General features: G+C 40.4%; 1 long non-coding RNA gene across 3 annotated transcripts in view; it reads right to left on the reverse strand.

Moving 5' to 3' along the window:
• Positions 1–451: 451 nt before the first annotated feature.
• Positions 452–24,520, reverse strand: part of LOC112447772 (uncharacterized) — a 50,281-nt gene continuing 26,212 nt past the window's right edge. Inside the window, exons 3-6 of one of the 3 annotated variants that reach the window (XR_009495512.1) lie at positions 24,340–24,484; positions 17,587–17,787; positions 954–990; positions 452–785 (exon numbers count right to left, since the gene is read on the reverse strand). This is a non-coding gene — a long non-coding RNA (uncharacterized lncRNA). The remainder of the gene's footprint in view (positions 786–953; positions 991–17,586; positions 17,788–24,339; positions 24,485–24,520) is intronic. The other 2 variants (XR_003035959.2, XR_009495511.1) reach the window with 2 other exon arrangements.

Raw genomic sequence — 24,520 nt, forward strand, 5'->3', positions numbered from 1 at the left:
GAATCAGTCACATGTATAATACAGCAGCGGAGAAGGCAATGGCACTCCACTCCAGTACTCTTGCCTGGAAAATCCCATGGATGGAGGAGCCTGGAAGGCTGCAGTCCATGGGGTCGCTGAGGGTCGGACACAACTGAGCGACTTCACTTTCACTTTTCACTTTCATGCATTGAAGAAGGAGGTGGCAACCCACTCCAGTGTTCTTGCCTGGAGAATCCCAGGGATGGGGGAGCCTGGTGGGCTGTCATCTATGGGGTCACACGGAGTCAGACACGACCGAAGTGACTTAGCAGCAGCAGCATTAATACAGCAGTCCTTCCCACCTTTCTTCCCACAGGTTACAGAAAGACTAAACCTGGGCCTCGGTGGCACTCCTGAAACCAGACGAACCTCAGCAGGCCTACTTGTGAACTGGGGTTAAAACGGAAAAAAAAATACACACCAAGCAGTGCAACGAGTACAGCTCCTTTATTCTGTGTAACTTCCCTTTTGTCTTCCTCTGTGCGGCTGTCAGACTGCTTGTTGACACGGCATACTCGAGTAGGCAACCTCCTTTCAAATCTCAAATTCAGACTGGGGTACAAATGTCTCTGGTTTTCTTTCTCCCAAACATTCTGGAGGTTTTTTTTTTTTTTCTTCACAGCCCTTACGGTGCCAATGTGAAGCAAAGCTGGGTAGGGGAAGTCAGGGCTTTAGCATCTGACCTCTCGCTGATGTTTTCTTCTTCTATTTTCTGTTCCTGTCTTATAGGAACTTTCCTTGGATTACCTCTGAGTCCACTCTAACTATGGTGTGGAGAAAAAAAAAACTATGCATTATCAGACATATAAGCATCATTTCTTACTTCAAAGGGAGATTTTAGAATTCATAATTTTTTTTCTCTGCAACATTTGGCTTTCAAGTCTTTCTGGCTATTAAAATTTTAAAAAGACATTTGATGATGTGGTACTGACCTTCTCCTTTCCTAGGACAGTGTGACTCTTGGCCTATCTTTAGGGGGAAAAAAATAACACCTTAATTACTCAGAAGTTACTAAAGAAATGATCAAAGATATTTACATTATCCAAAAGACACTGGTTAAGATCCATAGTTATGCCATTAGGGTGGATCTTTCATTCATTCATTTGGGAATATTTAGAGAGAGCCAACAGAGGCCAGGCATCAATGATGGCAATAAACCACTTTTTCACTTTTCAAAGTCCAGACAATAGCATTGAGGTCAACCACAAATATAATCAATTTTCATAGAACCTTGGAGAAGCCTTGGAGAAAATGAGTTGGTGTTTTTCTGGACTATCTATAATGAGAATAAAGACGCTTGCTTTTTGAGGAACCATTGCATCATGCCCTCTGTTCAGAGGTGCTATTTCCCAACCCTGGCTGCATTTTGTATTGGTTATTTATTTTTGTGTAATAATTTACCCCAAACTTAGCAGATTAAAACAGCAGGTACTGAATATTTCACCTTGGGTCACGCATTTGGGAGCAGCTTAGTCAGGTGCCATTGGGCCAAGGTGTCTCATACATTTGCCATCAAGCTGTCAGCCATGGCTGCAGTCACCTACAAGGCTTGACTGTGGCTGAAAACCTGCTTCCAGATTCACTCAGATAGTTCTTGTCAGGCCTCAGAAGATCTGCTTCCAAGTTCACTCATGTGGCCCCCTCTGCCAGCCAGGCAACCTTATCACGTGGCAGGGACTCCCCCAGAGTGAGAGCAAAAGAGAGTGTCCAAGACGGAAACCACAGTCTTTTATAACCAATATCATAATTGACATCCCAGAACTTCTGAAGTTTTCTGTTTGTTAGGAGCAAGTTAATAGATCCAGCCCATATTCTAGGGGGAGGAAGATACCCCAGTGTGTGAATATCAGTAAGCAGGGATTATTGGGCACCATCTTGGACAGACTGTCTGGCTTAATTTTTTTTTTACCTGCTATGAATGTGTTTTAGGTTAAAGATCACAGTATAGATTTCTATGATTTTCCCTAATTCTTTGGCATAAATGATCATAGGCATTTAATGAACTGTTTACTACATTATGCTGCTGCTGCTAAGTCGCTTCAGTCGTGTCCAACTCTGTGTGACCCCAAAGACGGCAGCCCACTAGGCTCCCCTGTCCCTGGGATTCTCCAGGCAAGAACACGGGAGTGGGTACTACATTATGCGTTAGTCTCAAATTAGTTCAGGCAATCCAGGCGATCCATGATGCTGATTGCCTGCAGAACCAGTAGAAGAGACACTTCCTTCTAAGGTGCCTTCTTATTTTTGTTTGTTTTGTATAGATCAGTCTTATGGACTCTGTGGGAGAGGGAGAGGGTGGGGAGATTTGGTAGAATGGCATTGAAACATGTATAATATCATGTATGAAACGAGTCACCAGTCCAGGTTCGATGCACCATACTGGATGCTTGGGGCTGGTGCACTGGGACGACCCAGAGGGAGGGTATGGGGAGGGAGGAGGGAGGAGGGTTCAGGATGGGGAACACAGGTATACCTGTGGCGGATTCATTTCGATATTTGGCAAAACTAATACAATATTGTAAAGTTTAAAAATAAAATAAAATTAAAAAAATAAAAAATAAAAATATTTATTCAAGATAAATGCAGATTTTGGTCATTCTAGGTAAACTGTTAAAATTGCATATTTTTCCATTCATTACTTTTCTTTTTTTGTAAGGTGTCTTCTTATAAGCTTCGCTGGTGGCTCAGATGGTAAAAGTGTCTGTTTGCAATGCAGGAGACCCAGGTTCCATCCCTGGATCAGGAAGATCTCCTGGAGAAGGAAATGGCAACCCACTCCTGTACTCTTGCCTGGAAAATTTCATGGATGGAGGAACCTCGTAGGCTACAGTCCCTGGGGTCACAAACAGTCACTCACTTACTTCTTATAAGCACTTGCTCTTTGCTATTGAGAGAGTATTTTGGGATACAGTTATACAATCTCAGATGAACAGTTAATGGGATGAATTAGAAATACAGGGAGTGTTTCCAATGATGATTCATGTCCTGACATTTTAGGAGCTGTTTTAACCACAAATGCACTTGAACTTATCACAGAATTAAGAATCAAGAAACCTGGATTTGAACTCCAAACTTGCCTCTAGCTCTTGACGTGGGGTAAGTTACTTTACCTCTCAGAGGGTCTCTTTTCTTTATCTGGAAAATGAAAGCTTGGGCTAAATGGTCTCTAAGGGCTCTTGCAGCTCTACCAGACTGTGCCTCTTCAGCATGGTTTTTCTTCTTCAGGAGGTTTATGTGGAACCAGGGATGCTGTCTTGCTGCTGGTTGTGTTATTTGTTGGAACTGGAGAGATTGTTATCACTTGGCAATTTTCTATTTTCACTTTCTATAAACTACTAAGACATACTCCCGCCAATCTTGTATGGGAAAACATTGAACATTTATTGAAATCTTACCATGTACCAGGCACTTTGCTAAGCACTCGATAGGCATTCTTACAACAATCCTATGAAGTAGATATCTTTTGTTCCATAGTTGATGTAAGAAGAAACTGAGACTTAGAGAATAATTTGTCAAGATCACAAGCTAATTATGACGGGAGCCAGAATTCTTTTTTCATATTTTAGTTTTTTTTAAAAAATTGAAGTATAATTGACTTAAAAGATTAGTTTCTCATGTACAACGTAATGATTCAATATTTTTATACGGTGGGGAATGATCACCATGATAAATCTAGTTATCATCTGTCACCATACTAAGTTCTTACGATATTATTGACTTATTTTCTATGTTATTCATTACAGCCCCATGACTTACTTATTTTATAACTGGGTTTTTATAACTTATTTTATAACTGGACCTCTTAAGCCTCTTCACCAGTTTTGCCAGTTCCGCCTCTCTTTTCCTCTCTGCTAACCACTGTTTTGTTCTCTGTGTCTATGAGTCTGTTACTGTTTGTTCATTTGTTTTGTTTTTCAGATTCCTCGTATCAATGGTATCAAATGGTGTGTGTTTTTATCTCACTTATTACCATTTAGCATAATACCCTGTAGGTCCAACCATGTAGTTGCAAATGTCAAGATTTCAATTCTTTTTTATGTGCGTATAGACAGTACCATATCTTCTTTACTCATTTATCTATTGATAGATGCAAGTTGCTTCCATTCCTTGGCTAAATAGTGCTGCAATTAACACTAGGGTGCATATAGCTTTTTGAAGTAGTGTTTTTGTTTTCTTTGGGTAAATACCCAGAAGTTGAAGTGCTGGATTGTATGATTCTATGTTTTCTTTTGGTGATGGATCGCCATTCTGTTTTCCACAGTGGCTGTTATCCATTGACATTCCCATTGATAGCAGAAGATGGTTCTATTTTCTCTATATACTTTTGAACATCTATTATTTCTTGTTTTTTGGATGACAGTCATTCTGGCAGATGTGAGGGGAAATCTCATTAGTGGTTTTGATGTGCATTTTCCTGATGATTAGTGATGTTGAGCATCTTTACATGCGCCTGTTGGTGGGGCAAGAATTCTAAGGGTCAATCTGGGGGGCTAAAGCCAGGCCCTTGACCTCTAAGTTATCTCTTCTGTGCACCAGTTCCTTGGGTAATGCCTATCAGTCAAGGATCTGGGATCCTGAGCAATGAAGCTAATCAAAGTGCTCTGGCCAGTGCAATAGCTTAGAAATGCTAAGCACCCCATGGGAATGAGCAGTATTCTTCCAGAATAAGCTTTTCATGTAAGGTTCAGACTTTGAGGAAGGTGAGTCTTATGAGCACATATCATTTTCTGACAAGACCCCTAAATGTGTGTTGCTGAGGAGAGATGGAAATAAAGTGTGTGCTTTTTTTTTTCCCCTACTGTGATTTCTTATTCTTCATGAATGTACTTTTATTTGAAAATATCTCCTCTATGTTTGGCTAGTAAGAGAGTTACAAAGTGGAAATGCCTCTCTTGACCCCTTTGGCCCTCTTGGAGACATAACCTTGTTGCCAGAAGGTCTTTCAAGGTAGACAGGATGGGACTTCCCTGATGGTCCAGTGGTCAAGGATCTGCCTTGCACTACAGGGGATGTGGGTTGGGTCCCTGGTTGGGGAACTAAGATTCCGCATACTGTGGAGCAACTAAGCCTGTGCACCCCTACTACTGAGTCCACCTGCTCAGAGACCACGTGGCACAGCTAGAGAGCTCACAGCTACTACAGCTGCAGAGCCTGTACGCCCCAGAGCCTGTACGCCACAACTGGAGAGCCCACATACCACAGCTACTGAGTCTGTGCTTGCCACAACTAGTCTGCACTCTGCAGTGAAAGATTCCACGTTCCACAACTAAGACTCTAGGCAGCCAAATAAAAATAAGAAAAGCAGACAGGACTCTGAGGCAGTTTTTTTGTTTGTTATTTTGTTCTGTTTGGGGTGTGTGTGTGTGTGTGTGTGTGGGCTCCTTTAGGCTGTTAGTCACACACTAAAGCTTAGAATTGAGTTCAACCCACAGCACATTGTAGAACAGTTTGTAGGAACTTTCACAGGGAGCCCCCTAGCAAAGGCTGTCCCTGGCCCCTGGCTCTTCTTAGCTCATGCTGATGTTGCAACTCAAGCTAGTTTCTGCTATGGGCTGAGAAGGAAGGGCATCAATTCAGCAGCTCTTGTTTCTAATGGGCTGTTTTGGGAGGGGCCTTTTGGAGTTGGAAGAAATGCTATTTTCTGTAGCCATTTATTTGGCTGTTGCAATAAGGAAAATTTCCACTGACGTGAAGAATCTATTGTAAAGATTTTACTAGATGGGAATGGCTGCACCAGAATGATGAAAACCGCAAAGCAGCATGTATAATCGCTAACATTTCTGGAGAATTTTGCAGGAGCTTTGCACATTATTTAAATCCTTTCACCAACCTTGAGTGATAGATATTATCTCCATCATGGAGATGATATGTAGAGAGTCTAAGAGATTGTTCAAAGTAGAAATTCCTGTAACTAGGAAAGCTAAACTAGAACCCATATCTCTCAAAATCCAAAACCTGCGTTTTAGCCTACTATGCAAATTACCTGCTTATAAGTTTGAACTTTTTATATTGATTACATGTTGAAATATTTGGGATGCATTGGGTTAAAGTATATTATTAAAATTGATTTTACCTGTTTCTGTTATTTTTTTTAAGAAGGCTACTAGAAACTTTAAAATGATGTAAGCCACTCCCATTATGTTTCTATTGGACAGTGTGAGACTACAGATGTTTCATATCCCGAGGAGATGCAACTGGGGAAGTTGATTGGCTTCCGAGCTTGGAAGGCCTTGAGGAACAATTTATGAATTACCCATAGTGTGCCAATATTGCCTACAGCTTATAAGAATATATTAATAATGTCTTCACTCAAGGTTCACGGCTTTTGTATTGCCTGATAAGGGTAACTTTTAACATTACCACATCCAGGGACTTCCCTGATGGTCCAGTTGTTAAGAACCCATCTTCCAATGCAGAGGATGTGGGTTTGATTCCTGGTTGGGAAACTAAGGCCCCACATGCAGCGGGGCAACTAAGCCCATGCCACAACCAGAGGGTAGCCTGTGCATGTCAACGAAGACCTTGCATGCCACGACTGAGGCTCGACATAGCCAAATATTTTTTTAAAGGTCAATATCCACAATTGTTTGAGCAGTCACCTTTCCCAATTCTTTGCTTATTGTGTTTTACGAAGTAGTTAAATAGTTGGAAAAAGCTACCAGGAACGAAGGTAAGGAAGCAAGAGGCACAGTTCTGCAAGGGGATTAGGAGACAACTGCGTTGCTTCCATCTAAAAGTGATGAAAACCAAGGCGCTGAGCCATTAATCCAGGGTGCACTCTCTAGCAGGCCTTTGGCAAGAAGCATAACACTTACTTAAGTGGGTCACAGCCTGACTGTTAATTTCCATTCATGGAATTTGCTTCATTTTCTGGTGTCGCAGTTAGCTCCAAGGTGATGCTTTAAATAGTTGTAAAGGCATCACGGAGGTAGTCAGAGCTTCTAGAGTAGTCATCATTAACTTCTTTTTGTCAGTATTTCTTCACCTTCTGATGAGTCTTCAGCAGAATCTGGGCTCTTCTCCTGGAATCCAACCAGCAAGCTCTTATCAGAATTGTCCAGCCACTCCTGAATACCACTGCCAATGAGCTGGGAAGAATTGTGCAGGGGGAAATGCCAGCCTTGCTGAGTCAAGCAACTTTTTCAACCCAAAGCTGACTGGTAATTGTGGTGGGATTCATGAGACTGTATTAGGTTCACTCAGCCCAGACCCAGGTCCACGTAGAGAAGAGCCGGCAGTAAGGCTATGCAGGCAGCAGGTATGGTACTAGCCCTCTGAATTCTGGGGTTCCTTTGGTGTGATTAGATTGTGAATGAAAAAGAGAGTAAGAGCTGAGGGTTGATAAAGCCTGTGCTACCCACAGGCTTATGCTTTTGATTCAGGTATAGTCTGGATGAAGATGAGGGGTCCAGTTTAAATAGTCCCCAAAGTAACTCTCATTTGAAAGTTCAGTTGAAGCAGGGCTTTGTAGACAAATGAGTTGAAGTTGAGCCATGACCCTTCAAGTTAATAGCTGCGTGATTTTGGCCAAATCACTTTTATCCTTCTGAGCTTTAGTTTCCTCATCTGTAAAATGGGCATATACACATTTCCTTCTGGGGTTGATGTCAGAGTTAATTGACACGTGCCTGTGGCCTCCAGCACGAGTAATGCAACAAGTCATGCTAACTTTCCCCCTTCAATGTGTTTTATTATTAAAGTGTATAATATATGCTTTAGTATAAATAAATACCTTTCTTGTGAAATCGAATTCCAACCTTTGGAATTGATCATGCTTAGTCTAGAATTTTTTTAACTACTTGACTTTGGAAATTGTCCAATTTTGATGATGCTGATGATGATGATGGATACTTATCTTTTTTTTTTTTTTTTTTTGACCATACTGCTCAGCCTGTGGAATCTTAGTTCCCCAACCAGGGATTGAACCTGGACCACGGCAGTGAAATTGTCCAGTCCTAACCACTGGACCACCAGGGAATTCCTTAATGAAAGCATATCATTTATTCAGCACCTAACCTGTGTTATGGCAATGCCATGGACAGAGGAGCCTAGTGGGCTACAGTCCATTGGGTCTCAAAGAGTCAGACATGACCGAAGTCTGTATGAAGTGCTTTTTATATGTTATCTCATATAATCATCTTAACCCCATGAGGCAGGTACTGTTATCAACATTTATAGATGAGGAATGAGGTTAAGAGAGAATAAGTGATTTATTCAAGATTATAAAATTAGGTACAGAACACCTGGGATTTAAACCCAGGCGTGTCTCGAACACTATCATGCTTAACCACTACGTTACGTTGTATCCATTCTATCTGTTAGTTCACCTTATTTTTCCTCAAACCAAAAGATTTTCTGTGCCCATAAAAGTTATCAAAATGTGCTTGAAAAAGGAACCATTCCCAACTTTAAATATCTTTTATAGTTTGAACTTACTTGATATCATATTGAAACTAAAATTGTAATTGAAAGACAATCAGGAAATCATTTTGATGAAAGAAAATTGAATTTCTTATTCTACAGGGAAATTAAGAGAATAAATGTAATTCCGTGGAGAAAAGAAAATAAATTATCTTCAAACCAAAGTCTAAAAGAACCAATTATAGAGCTATATGCAATTTATAAATAATTGCAGTACTTAAGGTTTATGAAAATGTTCAAAAATTTATAGACATAGAAGATTGTGTTCTTTTAAACTCCAAATTTTACTTTTGTATGAGTGCAAAAATTATATAATACTCACTTGCTATCATATTAAAGGATATGAGAATGTTAAATAAATATGAGAAAATTGAGAATATGAAAAAAATTGAGAAATTAAAGTAAACAATCCTATTTCTGAGGCCAAAGAAATATTTCATATAACTAAAGGGATAAACCACTGAGCATTTTTCATGGTGGGGTTGGGGAGGAAATTCTATCTGTTGAGTTGACACCATTCAAGGCTGTTATTTGCTATTGCCAAGAGAGTTTTATTTTTTATTAGAATTCTTTTTCTTCGGTTTTTCCCCAAAGAACAAATGTCATTCTAAGGCCAATATTGTCAAATGCATTTATTGCTTGGATTTACTTTTCTAAAATTTGCCCTCTCTCTCTTTCTTTTTTTTTTTAATATTTATTTATTTGGCTGCACTGGGTCTTAGTTGCAGCACACAGGATCTAGGATCTTTGATCTTTGTTGCAGCATGTGGGATCTAGTTCCCTGACCAGGGACTGAACCCAGGCCCTCTGTATTGGGAGCACAGAGTCTTAGCCACTGGATCACCAGAGAAGTCCCTGCCCTCTCTTTCTTGAATAAAGGTACATCTCTCTCTAGGATACTAAAAGCTCTAATTTTTTTTTTTTAATTGAAGTATACTTGATTTATATTCTTGTGTTAGTTTCTGGAATATAGAAAAATGATTCAGTTATATATATATATATATACATATTGTTTTTCATATGGTTTAATAAGTTAATAAATTACAGAATATTAATGATAAATTACAGGATATTAAATGTAGTTCCCTGTGCTATACAGTAGGACCTTGTTGTTTATTTTACATATGATAGTCTGTTCCTGCTAATCCCAAACTCCTAATTTATCCCTACCCCCTTTTCCCTTTGTTAACCATAAGCTTGTTTTCTATGTCTGCTAGTCTATTTTTGTTTCATAAATAAGTTATTTTTGTTAAATTTTAGATCCTACATATAAGTGATATCATATGGTATTTGTCTTTCTCTGACTTATTTGCTTAGTATGATAATCTTTAGGTCTATACATGTTGGTGTTAATGGAATTATTTCATTCTTTTTTATACTAAAAGCCCTAATTTTACTAATGATGAGATTATTCAGAATAAGTATAGCATGTTTGAACAACTGGCTTATCAATATAATTCACATTAACTACCTCAGAGGAAAACTTGTAAATCTCATGTTGCTATAATATATAGCATCTTCTCTGTTACATTTGATAAAGGCTATTTTTAAAGAAAAAGAGGAACCATTTACCATTTTGACTTTATTCATCTCGTTATTCTACTGAAATGTCCCAATGACCTGGACGTTACTTACTTCATGACTTTGCTTGTATCTCCAAGAACCGATGAGCATGCTTCCTTCTTGAAATGCTGTCTTCATTTGGCTTGAGACATCACTTTGCCCTAGTTCTCCTATTCCACTGATCATTCAAGTCCTCTTTATCTTCTGACTCCTAAGTGTTGAGCCCTAAAAACCTTTCATTTTCTTTCTCATTATTTATTCCCTCTGTAATACCATCCCCAGGCTCTTAGCTTTGAAAGCATCTATATGTCAGTGATTCCCAAATGTGCATTTCTAGCCCTCTTTTCTAAAGAGGACTCATGATCAACCATCTACTCAAATCTACACTTAAATATTAGTCAGGATCTCAAACTTAACCTGTCCTGAATCAAACTCCCAATTCTCCACTGCCATGCCCCATCTCTCCACTGACAATCCTCTTTGTACCATTTTCTACATCTCAAAAGATGTTAGCCCTGCCTTTCTAGTTGCCCAGCCAAAACTACATTTTCTGTCTTCCTCTGACACTCTACATTCATCAGTAAATCCTATTGGTTTTACCTCCAATATGTGCTTAGTTGCTCAGTGTCCGACTCTTTGCAACCCCATGGACTGTAGCCCACCAGGCTCCTCTGTCCATGGGGATTCTCCAGGCAAGAATACTGGGGTGGGTTGCCATGCCCTCCTCCAGGGGATCTTCCCAACCCAGGGATCGAACCCAGGTCTCCTGCATTGCAGGCAGATTCTTTACCAGCTGAGCTACCAGGGAATCCTAAATGTATTTTTGTTCTTTGTTTTCAAAGAGCACTTCAATCTACAGAATTCTTAAGGAAAAACAAAGCATCACATACACACAAAACAGATATACTCACTGTCTGTGTCCTCACGCACAACTGGCTGTATCATTGCAATTAGTTAAAACTGCTAAATTAAACATTTTAATGAAACTGATTTAGTAATTTTGCCTCCGATATTCTATTTATCAAAAATCTGAGCTCTTTTCACCACTTCCATTGCTCTTTACCTGGTCTAGGCTTCTACTGTAATTTAATCCCTCACCTGAATTATTTCAAAAACTCCTAGTTGGACTCTTTTCTTCCTCCCGCACTACACTCTGTTCTCCACTTAGAGGTGAGAATAATCTATTTAAATTGCAGGTAAAATCAAGTTACTCTTTCGCTCAAAACTTTTAATGGCTCCTCATCTCATTCACAGTAAAATCCAAAGACAGTATGACCTGCCCTATATAACCTTTTTGGGCTATAACCTTTTTGCCTCTTAGTATGTTCATTGGGTTTGCAAGGCAAAAATACTGAAGTGCCATTCCCTTCTCCAGTGGGCCACGTTTGGTATCTCAAAGAGTTGGACATGACTGAGCAACTGAACGACAGCAACAACATAACCTTTCCCTCAGCTACCTCTATCATCTCATACTTTTATTTCTTGTTCCCTGAGTTCTTGCCTCTTTGTACATACTCTGTTCCAGACATACCCCTAGAAGAGATTTCCTAGAACAAATACCTTTCTCACTTTTCAAGGTTATTTGTTCATGTGTTATCATTTAGGAAATATCTTTCCTGAGTATTCTTCCCCTCCTCCCTGGTCTTCCTGTATCCTTTATTCTGTGTTATTTATCTCTGTAGCACTTTTTACCACCTGACACAATATATATTCATTTGTTTATTTTCTCCGTTAGAATATTAGCCTATATCCCAGATTTCAGGAATGGCATGCTAGATGATTCCAACCAAGCCTCCCACTTGAAGACAATTTTAAAAACTGAAACACACACACATTCTCATAAGCATCAGAGACCTAACGAGATATTTAGAGAGAACAAGGAAATAATCAGAGCCCTTTTGGACAGGATGATTTACTAATGATGAAAAGAAAAGTGAAAGGCAGAGCTTGACTGAGACGTTAGGAAATGACCCACTCTGTGCTCCAGAGCCCACGGGCTGAAATTTGGCTCTGAGGCCACTTGCTGGAAGCATTTGAGACACAGAGCTAAGCATTTGAGAATTCAGATACACGAAGATTTGGGGACTGTATCCATCTCCTTCAAAAACAGTGAGGCCTTAATATAATATCCCTTTTTCTGACTTGAAACACTCAAAGGCTACATCCTGGAGGCACGGGATCTGTATTTTAGTCTAGCCTGCACAAAACCCTCATATCTTGGTCCTAGACTGCTCATCTACTTAGGTGTTTTGTAGGGGAAAAAAGGAAAATATTTTGTGGAGGAAAATAACATCATTCTAGGTCTCAAATTATTACCAAATGTTATTTTAATTTGTCCAGCAAACTATTAAAGGCTATAAAGCAAATGAAAGTTCAAGACAAATGGCAACTAATATAGTTCTAAACCAACTAGCCACTCAGCATATGAAAAGATGCTCAGCATCGTTAGTCACGAGAGAGATGCAAATTAAAACCACAACAACATACCAATACCCACCAAATAAGACAAAAAGAAGTCACTGATAACACTGAATGCTGGCGAGGATACAGAGCAACTGGAACTCCCATGCATCCCTGGCAGGAACATGAAATGGCACCACCGCTTTGAAAGACAATTTGGTGGTTATTTAAAAATTCAGTGTACACTTCCCCTATGACCCAGCCATCCCACTTGTAGGTATTTACCCAAGAGAAAATAAGATATGTAAATGCTTATCCAGTGGTAAATGGATAAGTAAACAACTATAAACATAAAAACCATACACCAATAAAGATTAATTAAAAAAAAAACCAAAAAACAGGGCTTCCAGGGTGACTGCAGCTGATTCCAGGTTAAGAATCCATATACCAGTGCAGGAGACATGGGTTCAGTCCCTGGTTCCGGAAGATCCCATTTGGCTAAGCCTATGCACCACAACTGCTGAGCCTGTGCTCTAGAGCCCGGGAGCCACAACTACTGAAGGCCTTGCGCCCGAAAGCCCATGTTCTGAAACAGGAGAGGCAGCCACATGAGAAGCCCGAGCACCGCAATTAGAGAGAAGCCCCCGCTCGCTGCACCTAGAGAAAAGCCCACACAGCCAAAAATAAACTAAAAAAAAAACAAACAAAAAAAACCATACAATGGAATGTTACTCAGTAATATTTACTGAATATATTATTTAATACTTTTAAATTATTAAATAAGCATAATATTTAACCTGTGATATTATATATTATTTTTAAAATATTTTAATAATACTATATATTTTTTCAAAAATATTTAGTAATATATATTATTTAAAAATAATATTATATATTATTTTTAAAATATTTCTTGGTAGAAAGCCACATTGACCCTTTCAACACTGGTCTGATGTTTTCGCCTCTGTGGGCGGGTGACAGAACATATGGATGCTCTTGAGAGCAGGAGGATGGTGAACCTTTAATTCAGGGAGGGCAGCAGCCCTTTCACTTCCTGTTTTTCCTTCCACTTGACTCTCTTCCTTCTCCTCTGATGCGGTGCTCCTTCAGTCCTTCCCACTGTCACCTGGGGTTGGGCTCATGGTCCCCTCTGATACCACCAAACAGCCAAGGATGTTTTCACAGCAAGGCCGTTTGCTGTGGGCTCAGCTGCCTCAACAATTTGGCCAATATTTCACATCCGCTGGAGCAGGAAGGAGAAAGAAACTTGTAACTTGAGGGCAAGACCTTGGTTTGTGCATTTGTAGTGACCCATCATGGCCAAGCACAGAGTCTTAGACATGCTGAATGCTCAATATATGTTTGCTTTGTGTCCAGATTTGGTTTCTTTAAAGATACTAACTGGTTCCTAGCATCCTCAAGTGTAGTGAATGCAAGTTGAAATTACTCTGGCAGGGGTGTGTGTTTAGTTGCTCAGTCGTGTCTGATTCTCTGTGACCCCATGGGCTGTAGCCCACCAGGCTCCTCTGTCCATGAGGATTCTCTAGGCAAGAATACTGGAGTAGGTGGCCATCACCTTCTCCAGGGGATCTTCCCAATCCAGGGATTGAACCCGTGTCTCTTGCATCTCCTGCACTGTAGGCGCATTCTTTACCACTGAGCTACCTGGAAATGATGTCCTCAGTTTAAGAATATCAACTATGTAATATATATTCATTTATTTATGAATTCAACAAATATTTACTGAACACCTACTATGTCCTAGATTCTATGCCGAATTATTTAGGTTAAAGGGATACATATCCAAGAACAAAAATCAATCATTAATTGAAAGTATCAACAATATAGATTGACCTTTGCATATTTTGTTTCCTAGTGAATTTAATTTTTCTTCTCATTTTCTTGTTCCTGTAAGGGAAGAAGATGTTTTTAGGCACAGATACCCTGGAACAGTGATTGGTGGCTCACTTTCCTGTCCTAGGAAGCTTAAAGGAATTGGTTCATTTTTGTGAGTAACAGTAACTCTCCATGGTGGGGCATCTAAATACGGGCAGGTTGTTAAGGGTGCGAGTGAAGCACCAGGAGGGCCTGGGGAGCCTGTGTACTGATAGCTTCAAATCATTTGTCTACGCTCCCCTCCGTGCCTGTGACCATCAGCTTCTTTAGTGTCTGCTTTGCCCTGAGGGGAGAAAGTTTCCCACACTTAATTTCTTTTTCTCAGTAGGAAAGATTCTATTGTTTGACTTTCCTGTTTTTTGCTATCTCAAGTTTTCACTGAAACAGTAACTGAATTCAGGAAATTAAAGATACACAGGTGACTTGTCTATTATTAACTGTAAATTGTCTGCACCCTCCTACTCTCTCTCTCCCCAGAACACAAGTACTTCTTTCTTCTTGTGTTTTGATGATTATCATGTGGTTTTGTTTAGTCTAGGGTACTGACATTGATTTTTTAAAAATCAAATTATTGTTGGGATTCCACAGAAATGACACATCTAATAATGTTTAGAGACTTGCACATGGACAATAGAATCACGAACCATTTCTATTGATGCTAAGTGGTGATTGAATCACTCCAGAATGTTTTGGACTTGATAAATTTTGCTGTAACTTGAAAAAAAAAAGAGTAGACAATGTCATAGGACAGAAAGCAAACATTTGTACATTTCTGTTATAAATCTCCCCCAGATTTTCTAGTTTCCACAAGCGCATGTTCATTAATACATCACAACTATGATCCTGGTGGTTGTGGAGGGCACAGTAGGAAAAAAGGGGGATGGAGCAAATGCTCCAGATAGAGCCCAAGAGATGTCCATTGCTGGGATTCAGGTACATCTGATATGTCCATCTGGAGGATTGTTAACATGGTGCACTAGGGACCTCCTGAAGGAAAAAGTCCTAAAGGAAAGGGCAAAACCAGCAACAGGCTTGGCCAGTAAAAAGGCCACAGGGGTCAGAGATGAGGTGAGTCTTCTGAGGATCTCCTGTTAGTGAAGCCTTTGGTCACTGGGATCCAGCCTTCTACTGGCCATCTGCTGCTGCTCAAGCATTCCCAGGAGGAATCAGATCTCCAACCCCCTCAGTGTGATTATGTTAACAAACCAGACTTGGTTCCCTTCACCCACTGGCAGTAAAGCCAGCCTATGGACCCTGGGTTACCATGAAGAAAAATGTAGCATTTATTGCAGGAGACCAAGCAAAGAGTTCAGGCAGCTAATGTTTAAAAGGCCTGAACTTCTTGCTTTGCACTCTACAGTAAACACTACACTTTTCTTCACCACAACCTGGTGTGAATAGTTTGGCTTTACTGAAAGTGGGTAAAGGGATCCAACTTTGGTTGAGGAGCAAAGAGCCAAATCTTACTCCTGTTCGTGTCGCTGGTTAAACGTCACTTATCTGGGGTTGCCTTCCTTGTCCCCCTCAAGTGGCTCACCAGTCATATTATCTGCCCTCACAGTACTCTGCATTTCTCTTTCTTAACACTGCACAGATGATCACCAAGGCCTTTGCAAGGACCAAGCCTGAGTCCTCCTTATTTTATTGGGTCCTGGTAAGCCAGAGGTTCTTCCATCATCCATCTTCACTACTGAGCCACCAGGGAAGCCCTCCATTTATCTAGATTTGGAATAGTAAAGAAATGTGACCCTATTACTGGTTACATTTTTGGGTTTGAAACTAACGTATCAGAAGTTCAATCAATAAGGAGCCACGTGCAGGGTCAATTACTTTTTTATATGACCCAGAAAAGAATGCAAGCCCTCAGATAACCAACACATGCATCTGACCCTGCAGAAATCTCAGTGCTAATAAAAATGTTAGTGTGTGGGAGACAAAGAGGCTGCATACAACTAGATAAATGATGTTCAACATGGTTTTAGAAAAGGCAGAGGAACCAGAGATCAAATTGCCAACATCCGCTGGTTCGTCGAAAAAGCAAGAGATTTCCAGAAAAACATCTATTTCTGCTTTATTGACTATGACAAAGCCTTTGACTGTGTGGATCACAATAAACTGTGGGAAATTCTGAAAGAGATGGGAATACCAGATCACCTGACCTGCCTCTTGAGAAACCTATATGCAGGTCAGGAAGCAACAGTTAGAACTGGACATGGAACAACAGACTGGTTCCAAATAGGAAAAGGAGTACGTCAAGGCTGTATATTGTCACCCTGTTTATTTAACTTATATGCAGAGTACATCAGGAGAAACACAGGGCTGGAAGAAGCACAAGCTGGAATCAAGATTGCCTGGAGAAATATCAATCACCTCAGTTATGCAGATGATGCTACCCTTATGGCAGAAAGCGAAGAGGAACTAAAAAGCCTCTTGATGAAAATGAAAGAGGAGAGTGAAAAAGTTGGCTTAAAGCTCAAAACGAAGATCATGGCATCTGGTCCCATCACTTCATGGGAAATAGATGGGGAAACAGTGGAAACGGTGTCAAACTTTATTTTTGGGGGCTCCAAAATCACTGTAGATGGTGATTGCAGCCATGAAATTAAAAGACGCTTACTCCTTGGAAGGAAAGTTATGACCAATCTAGATAGCATATTAAAAAACAGAGACATTACTTTGCCAACAAAAGTCCGTCTAGTCAAGGCTATGGTTTTTCCAGTGGTCATGTATGGATATGAGAGTTGGACTGTGAAGAAAGCTGAGCGCTGAAGAATTGATGCTTTTGAACTGTGGTGTTGGAGAAGACTCCTGAGAGTCCCTTGGACTGCAAGGAGATCCAACCAGTCCATTCGAAAGGAGACCAGTCCTGGGTGTTCATTGGAAGGACTGATGCTGAGGCTGAAACTCCAATACTTTGGCCACCTCATGTGAATAATTGACTCATTGGAAAAGACCCTGATGCTGGGAGGGACTGGGGTCAGGAGAAGGGGATTACAGAGGATGAGATGGGTGGATGGCATCACTGACTCGATGCACATGAGTTTGGGTGGACTCCGGGAGTTGGTGATGGACAGAGAAGCCTGGCATGCTGTGATTCATGGAGTCACAAAGAGTCGGACATGACTGAGCAGCTGAACTGAACTGAACTGAAGCACTTTGTTATTGAAAAAAATGATTAAAATTACATTTGGAAATACATAGGATTTACTTTTATTAAGTGAAAAAAGAAATTTTGCCATTCTGCCCCTAAGACTTCTTCCGGTCAGGGAGGGGGCACTGATTTACCTGCTTCCTCAGACTTGGAGGTTGCTTGTCTTATATGCCTCATGTATGATCATTTGAACTATTTTGGGAGTTTGAGCTTTCTTTGAATTTTTGTCTCTATTATTCTTTCTCTAATACTTTAAATTGGTTTGCATTCAGTGATCGGTTCCATATATGCAAATTGTTCTGCGATTCCAGAAGAAAATTTTAGATTCTAAGTGACTGGGAAAAAAAAAATAGGCATTAATTCTAAAAACTCTTTAACAGCCTACAGTCAATTGCTATTAATTGTTCGTTCTTATTATCTTTAGAAAAAGAATGCCACTTTAAAACAAAGCAGCATGCCTCACTAATCATATCCCTGGGTTTCATCTTTCTGCAAACTGCATGTCCCCTAGCCCAGGCAAGCTTCTTCTGAGTTTTTAATCTTAATGTAATTCACCTTTTTGTCTTATTTTTGCTGTTATTAACAATACATTTTTAATGTATACACAAAGTGAGGAATACTACGTATAAAGTTAGATAGAAGTTCTTGCTTATCAGTCTAAAATAGAAATTGCTTTCATTCTACGTATATTCTTCTTCTTCTTCTAAGTCGATTCAGTCGTGTCCGACTCTGTGCGACCCCAGAGACGCAGCCCACCAGGCTTCGCCATCCCTGGGATTCTCCAGGCAAGAACACTGGAGAGGGTTGCCATTTCCTTCTCCAATGCATGAGAGTGAAAAGTGAAAGTGAAGTCGCTCAGTCGTGTCCGACTCTAGCGATCACACGGACTGCAGCCTACCAGGCTCCTCCGTCCATGGGATTTTTCAGGCAAAAGTACTGGAGTGGGGTGCCATTGCTTTCTCCGATGTATATTGTTAGCCATCCCAAAATATTTACATGTGGGATACATGCAAATAATCGTTAATAATGCATATACATGCTTTAGAAGATGACGTAACTGAATCTGGAAGTGCTCCAATTTACAGATTAGGAAGCTAACATACTTTTTAACTGAATTATATAATTTTAAAAATCAATTATTCCCCACGCATAGAAATAAAACATGATTTACAAATGTATAGTCAACTTACATGTGCATATTTGTAAATCACGAGCTATTTAGAAAGAATAGATTCTATTTATGGATTATTAACACCATTTTTGGAGAAGGCAATGACACCCCACTCCAGTACTCCTGCCTGGAAAATCCCATAGATGGAGGAGCCTGGTAGGCTGCAGTCCATGGGGTCACTGAGGGTCGGACACGACTTGAGCGACTTCACTTTCACTTTTCACTTTCATGCATTGGAGAAGGAAATGGCAACCCACTCCAGTGTTCTTGCCTGGAGAATCCCAGGGATGGGGGAGCCTGGTGGGCTGCTGTCTATGGAGTCACACAGACTGAAGTGACTTAGCAGCAGCAGCAGCAGCAACACCACTTTAATGGATGATATGTATATTTTTAAATGGAATTTGGCAATTAAGAAAAATTGTGAGAAACAAGATTGTGGAAATAACAGAAGATTCCCAGAAAGAATTCCCCATGAATTCCTATTTGCATGGTATATGTGTACTAATTACCTTAAAATAACTAAACTAAATAACTACTTTGTTGAAAGAGCTATTTCCAAGACTAACTATTGCCTAGAGATGATTAAGTGATCCATAGTCATTTGATTAACACATATTATTATTTTCCTAAAGGAAACCAAAAAAAGAAGTGATTCTCAGTATGTTGTTAAATACAGTAGAACAAGAAGCAAAGAAACTAGGAAAAGGCGGAAGTATTATTTCTACAAATACAGTAAATGAGAAAAAAAGCTGAGGAAGAAATGTTCATATATTGAGATATGGGGACATCATTTTGGCTTATACATGATTTGGCTTAAACTTTATGCTAACTAGAACAGCCCATTTTGTGGCCTAGTAAACATGCATTGTACATCTGCCTGCCAGCTAAGGATCCATGTGCTGCTTCCACTGGCCTTTAAAAATTGTACAATTTAATAATTTTAAGTAAATTTACTGAGTTGTGTAACTGTTAACCGCAATCAAAATTTTAGAATCACACACACGTACAGAAGCCCTCATGCCTCTTTGCAGTCAAAACTCTCCAATCTCACCGCACTACCCCCACTCCCCTTCCTACCCCCAGCCCTGCTGCTGCTGCTGCTGCTAAGTCGCTTCAGTCGTGTCCGACTCTGTGCGACCCCATGGACTTCAGCCTACCAGGCTTCTCCGTCCATGGGATTCTCCAGCAAGAACACTGGAGTGGGTTGCCATTTCCTTCTCAAATGCATGAAAGTGGAAAGTGAAAGTGAAGTCGCTCAGTCGTGTCTGACTCTTAGCGACCCCATGGACTGCAGCCTACCAGGCTCCTCCATCCATGGGATTTTCCAGGCAAGAGTACTGGAGTGGGGTGCCATTGCCTTCTCCCACCCCCAGCCCTAGGCAACCACTAATCTACTTCCTGTCCTTCCAGATGTTCCTATTCTGGGTATTTCATGTAAACAGAATCATACAATATGTGGTGTTTCATATAACCTCTTTCATTTAACACCACATTTTTGAGATTGATCCGTATAGGAGCATATATCAGTACTGGATTGCTATTTATTGCTGGAATAGTACTCCACTGCATAGATAAACCACATTCTGTTTGTCCATTTGCAACTTCATGGACATTTGGGTTTTTCCACCTCGGGATATTCCTGCCTATGTTAATGCTCCTATGAACATTCACATACAAATCTTTGTGTGGACGTAGCTTTTCATTTCTCTTGGGCAGTTGACTAGGAGTGGAATTCTTGGCTCATCCAGTAACTCTATGTTTAACATTTTAAGAAACTGCCAAATGTTTTACAGAATGGCTACACCATTTTACACTCCTACCAGCAAAGGACAAGAGTTACAGTTTCTTTATACTCTCACCAGTGCTTATTATTTATCTTTTTATTCATTGGCTTTGTTAGATATTTTAAATACATTGGGGAAACCCCATACCACCTTCCTAGATCCTTAGGTGGGTGCTGCTGTCCTGAACTACATTTTTAGAAATAGGTTAATTACCTATTATATACTTATATATACACATATACTTATATGCAGAGTACATCATGTGAGATGCAGGGCTGGATGAAGCTGGAATCAAGATTTCCAGGATAAATATTAATAACCCCAGATATGCAGATGACACCACACTTATGGCAGAAAGTGAGGAACTAAAGAGCCTCTTGATGAAAATGAGAGAGTGAAAAAGCTAGCTTAAAACTCAATATTCAGAAAACTAAGAGCATGGCATCTGGTCCCATCACTTCATGGCAAATAGATGGGGAAACAATGGAAACAGTGACAGACTTTATTTTTTGGGGCTCCAAAATCACTGCAGATGGTGATTGTAGCCATGAAATTAAAAGATGCTTACTCCTTTGAAGAAAAGCTATGACCAAGCTAGACAGCATATTAAATAACAGAGACATTACTTTGCAAACAAAGGTCCATCTAGTCAAAGCTATGGTTTTTCCAGTAGTCATGTATGGATGTGAGAGTTGGACTGTAAAGAAAGCTGAGCTCCAAAAAATTGAAGCTTTTGAACTGTGGTGTTGGAGAAGACTCTTGAGAGTCCCTTGGACTGCAAGGAGATCCAACCAGTTCACCCTAAAGGAAATCAGTTCTGAATATTCATTGGAAGGACTGATGCTGAAGCTGAAACTCCAATACTTTGGCCACTTGATGAGAAGAACTGACTCATTTGAAACGACCCTGATGCTGGGAAAGATTGAAGTCAGGAAGAGAAGGGGATGACAGAGTATGAGATGGTTGGATGACATCACCGACTCAATGGGCATGAGTTTGAGCAAGCTTTGGGAGTTTATGATGGACAGGGGAGCCTGGCATGTTGCAGTCCATGGGGTTGCAAAAAGTCGGACACGACTGTGTGACTGAACTGAATTGAACTGAACCCTTCGTGGGAGCTTAGGACCTGTGTGTATCTGACGGCTGTTGTATTTAACTCTAGAAATTTTAGTACTTTTGTAAATAATAGTGCTCTACTTAAAGTTTATTGTGTGTGTGTATCAGAGACTGTTAATTATACCCCAACATCCATTCTTCCCTTTTTACATAGAAATATAATTATTGGATAGACAGAACCAAAAAGTACATTTCCCTTCCTCCTTTGCAGCTCTGGATGTAGAAACATAACTAAGTCTAGGTGAATGGGATGTGAGCGAAAATATCGTGTATTCTGAGACCAAAGAAGTGAGCCTTTTACCCTTTTCCACATCTTCACTGGAAAGTAGGAATGATGGCAAAGGCTGGAGGTGCCGTCTTGGACACCATGTGCTGAAGCAGGCAGAGTATCAGAACAGAAGCCAGGTCTCTGACCATCACAGGGCCACCACAGCAGTCCCAGATTACGTAGTCAAACTTTAACAAGAGAGCTAAATGCCTTCTTTAATCCGGGGTTATTTTGAGGCTCTCTGTTATAACAGCTAAAATGTGAAGTCACTGACATGAGCATCTTCGCTGATGAAGATGATCACACAAAGAAAGGCAAGGTAATGTAGGGAAAAGAGCAGTGGACTCAAAGTGAGACTAGGGATGACCCTGGTGGTTCAGTGATTATGAATCCACCTTCCAACGCAGGAGACGCGGGTTCCATCTCTGGTCAGAGAACCAAGATGCCATGTGCTGCAGGGCAACTAAGTTCTCCTGCCACAACTACTGAGCCTGCACACCTGAAAAAGAGAGCCTGTGTGCTACAACTAAGACCTGACATAGCTGGATAAATAAATTGATAATTTTTAAAAATGATGTTGCTAGAGGTTTAGCCTTGACTTTACTTCTAGTCAGCTTTGTGACCCCAAGAAGGTCTCTATATTTTTGTGTGTGTCCTCGTCCATAAAATCAGGTGATTTTTATACAGTTAAAAAGAAATTATTAAAACTTGCAAGTGAAAAGTGTCCGGTTACAAGAGTATTTCACTCTATTCATTTCCATTGGTAAAGCAACTCAATAATACTTTAAGATGTATAAAACTGAATCTTTGGTGCTAGCTTTCTCTAATAAAATAAGATGCTAGTCATCTTTAGTGGCTATGTCGTTTGCACAGGGCTAAGAATTCCATATAGAAACTCTGCAAACCTGCATGCTTAGTGTGTCCAACTCTTAGTGATCCCAAGGATTGTAGCCTGCCAGTCTCCTCTGTCCATGGGATTTTCCAGGCAAGAATACTGGAGAGGGTTGTCATTTCCTTCTCCAGGGTGTCTTCCCAACCTAGAGATTGAACCCGCGTCTCCTGCTTTGACAGGCGGATTCTTTACCTCTGAATTCCCTGTAGATGAGCTTTTTAAAAATCTTTCCATTATTATTCCCATTTCACATATAAAGAGCCCCATGAGGGTAAGTACCTAGCTCTGTCATGCAGGTAGTGAAGTGCTGGAGACAGGAGTTAGGCTCCTGGGATCAGAGTGCAGGAGCTCAGCCACTGCCACCCTGCCCCGTCACTATACCTAACTAGTACTTGTGAAGCATTTCAGGAAATCAGTGGTATTCACTGAAGAGCTTGGCCTCTTCAGTCATTGTGACTGGGAGGCATTTGAATACTTTAAAATGAATAAACCGCTCTTAAAAATGTGCCTACTGGGTTAAGGTGACATGTGGAGGAGTCACTGTGAATCATTTGAGGAACACATTGAGAACTTGAGCTAATGGTGAAGCACATTTGCCAAATGCTGAAAAGAGGATAAGCAGCTCTCAAGAGCCGATGACCGGCAGCACTGGGCGGCACGGTCCTTGGGCTCCAAGGACACAGCCTCCTGGGTCTGGCTGGCAGCTGTGATTCAAGGAGGGCCTGGCTCCAAGATGGGCTGTTTCTTGCCCGATGCACTTCGCAGAGGTACATCAGAGAAGCTAAGCCTGATGGACTCTGAACACTGGTTGCGGTTTTTTTGTTTTTTTTTTTCCTGGCAACAAAATTAAAACCGCACCTAGGGATTTATCCACCCTTTTGCTGATCTCAATGTGAACCATGCAGTGAAATCCCCGTACACAGCACTGACTACCTCCCAGGGAGCTGCTTAAAATGCGGCTGAGCACAATGGAAGGAAGCATCAAGTCTTGTTGGAGTCAGCACACAGAATTAATCTCTGAAAGTAACGAAAGAATTCATTACACTCTGTAAGATAAATAAATGCAGAGTATGGTAAAGTCAGAGGTGTTCAGTGCAGCTGCTTTTAGAAGGAGACATCTTGGGGAAGGATATTCTTGGGTCATATTTTTAATGCCACTCTGGTACCTTCTATGATTGCAAAAATGCTTGGGGTTTCTTTTTCTTTACATGTATTTAATATGTGAGGTTTTTTAACTTGCCCCTATTCACCTTCCATTCTTTTTAACATTGGGAAAGGAAAAGCAAAGTATCTTGGCTGTTTTTTTTTTTTTTTTAAGCTCTTAGAAGTATAAGTATATTTTTTAGTGAAAGTTGCTGTCGTGTCCGACTCTTTGCGACCCCATGGACTCTGGCCTGTCAGGCTCCTCTGCTATCTGTGGAATTCTCCAGGTAAGAATGCTGGAGAGGGTTGCTATTCCCTTTTCCAGAGGATCTTCCCAACCCAGGGATAGAAGCCGGGTCTCCTGCATTGCAGGCAATTCTTTACCATCTGAGCCACCAGGGAAGCCCAAGTATATTTTTTAAGTAAATATGAAATTAGGAACTATCTCACTGTTTAAAGTTATTACAAAATAAGGCTCTCTGCTTTTCACCCCATCCTTAGTTTTATTTTTACCTTGACTCTGAATTTCATGCTTTGGCTTTTTTTCTGAATTTGATTCAAACCATCTGCTTGGAATCACCAAGAATGCTTATTGCAAAGTTGTTCTGAGACTTTGGAGTAAAGGAAATCAGATCAGAGAATGTTTGTCCCCCAGCACCTAAGGAAATGAACAAAATTATTGCTTTTCAGGAGG

This window comes from Bos taurus, chromosome 8, assembly GCF_002263795.3.
Source record: "Bos taurus isolate L1 Dominette 01449 registration number 42190680 breed Hereford chromosome 8, ARS-UCD2.0, whole genome shotgun sequence".
NCBI classification, from domain to species: domain Eukaryota; kingdom Metazoa; phylum Chordata; class Mammalia; order Artiodactyla; family Bovidae; genus Bos; species Bos taurus.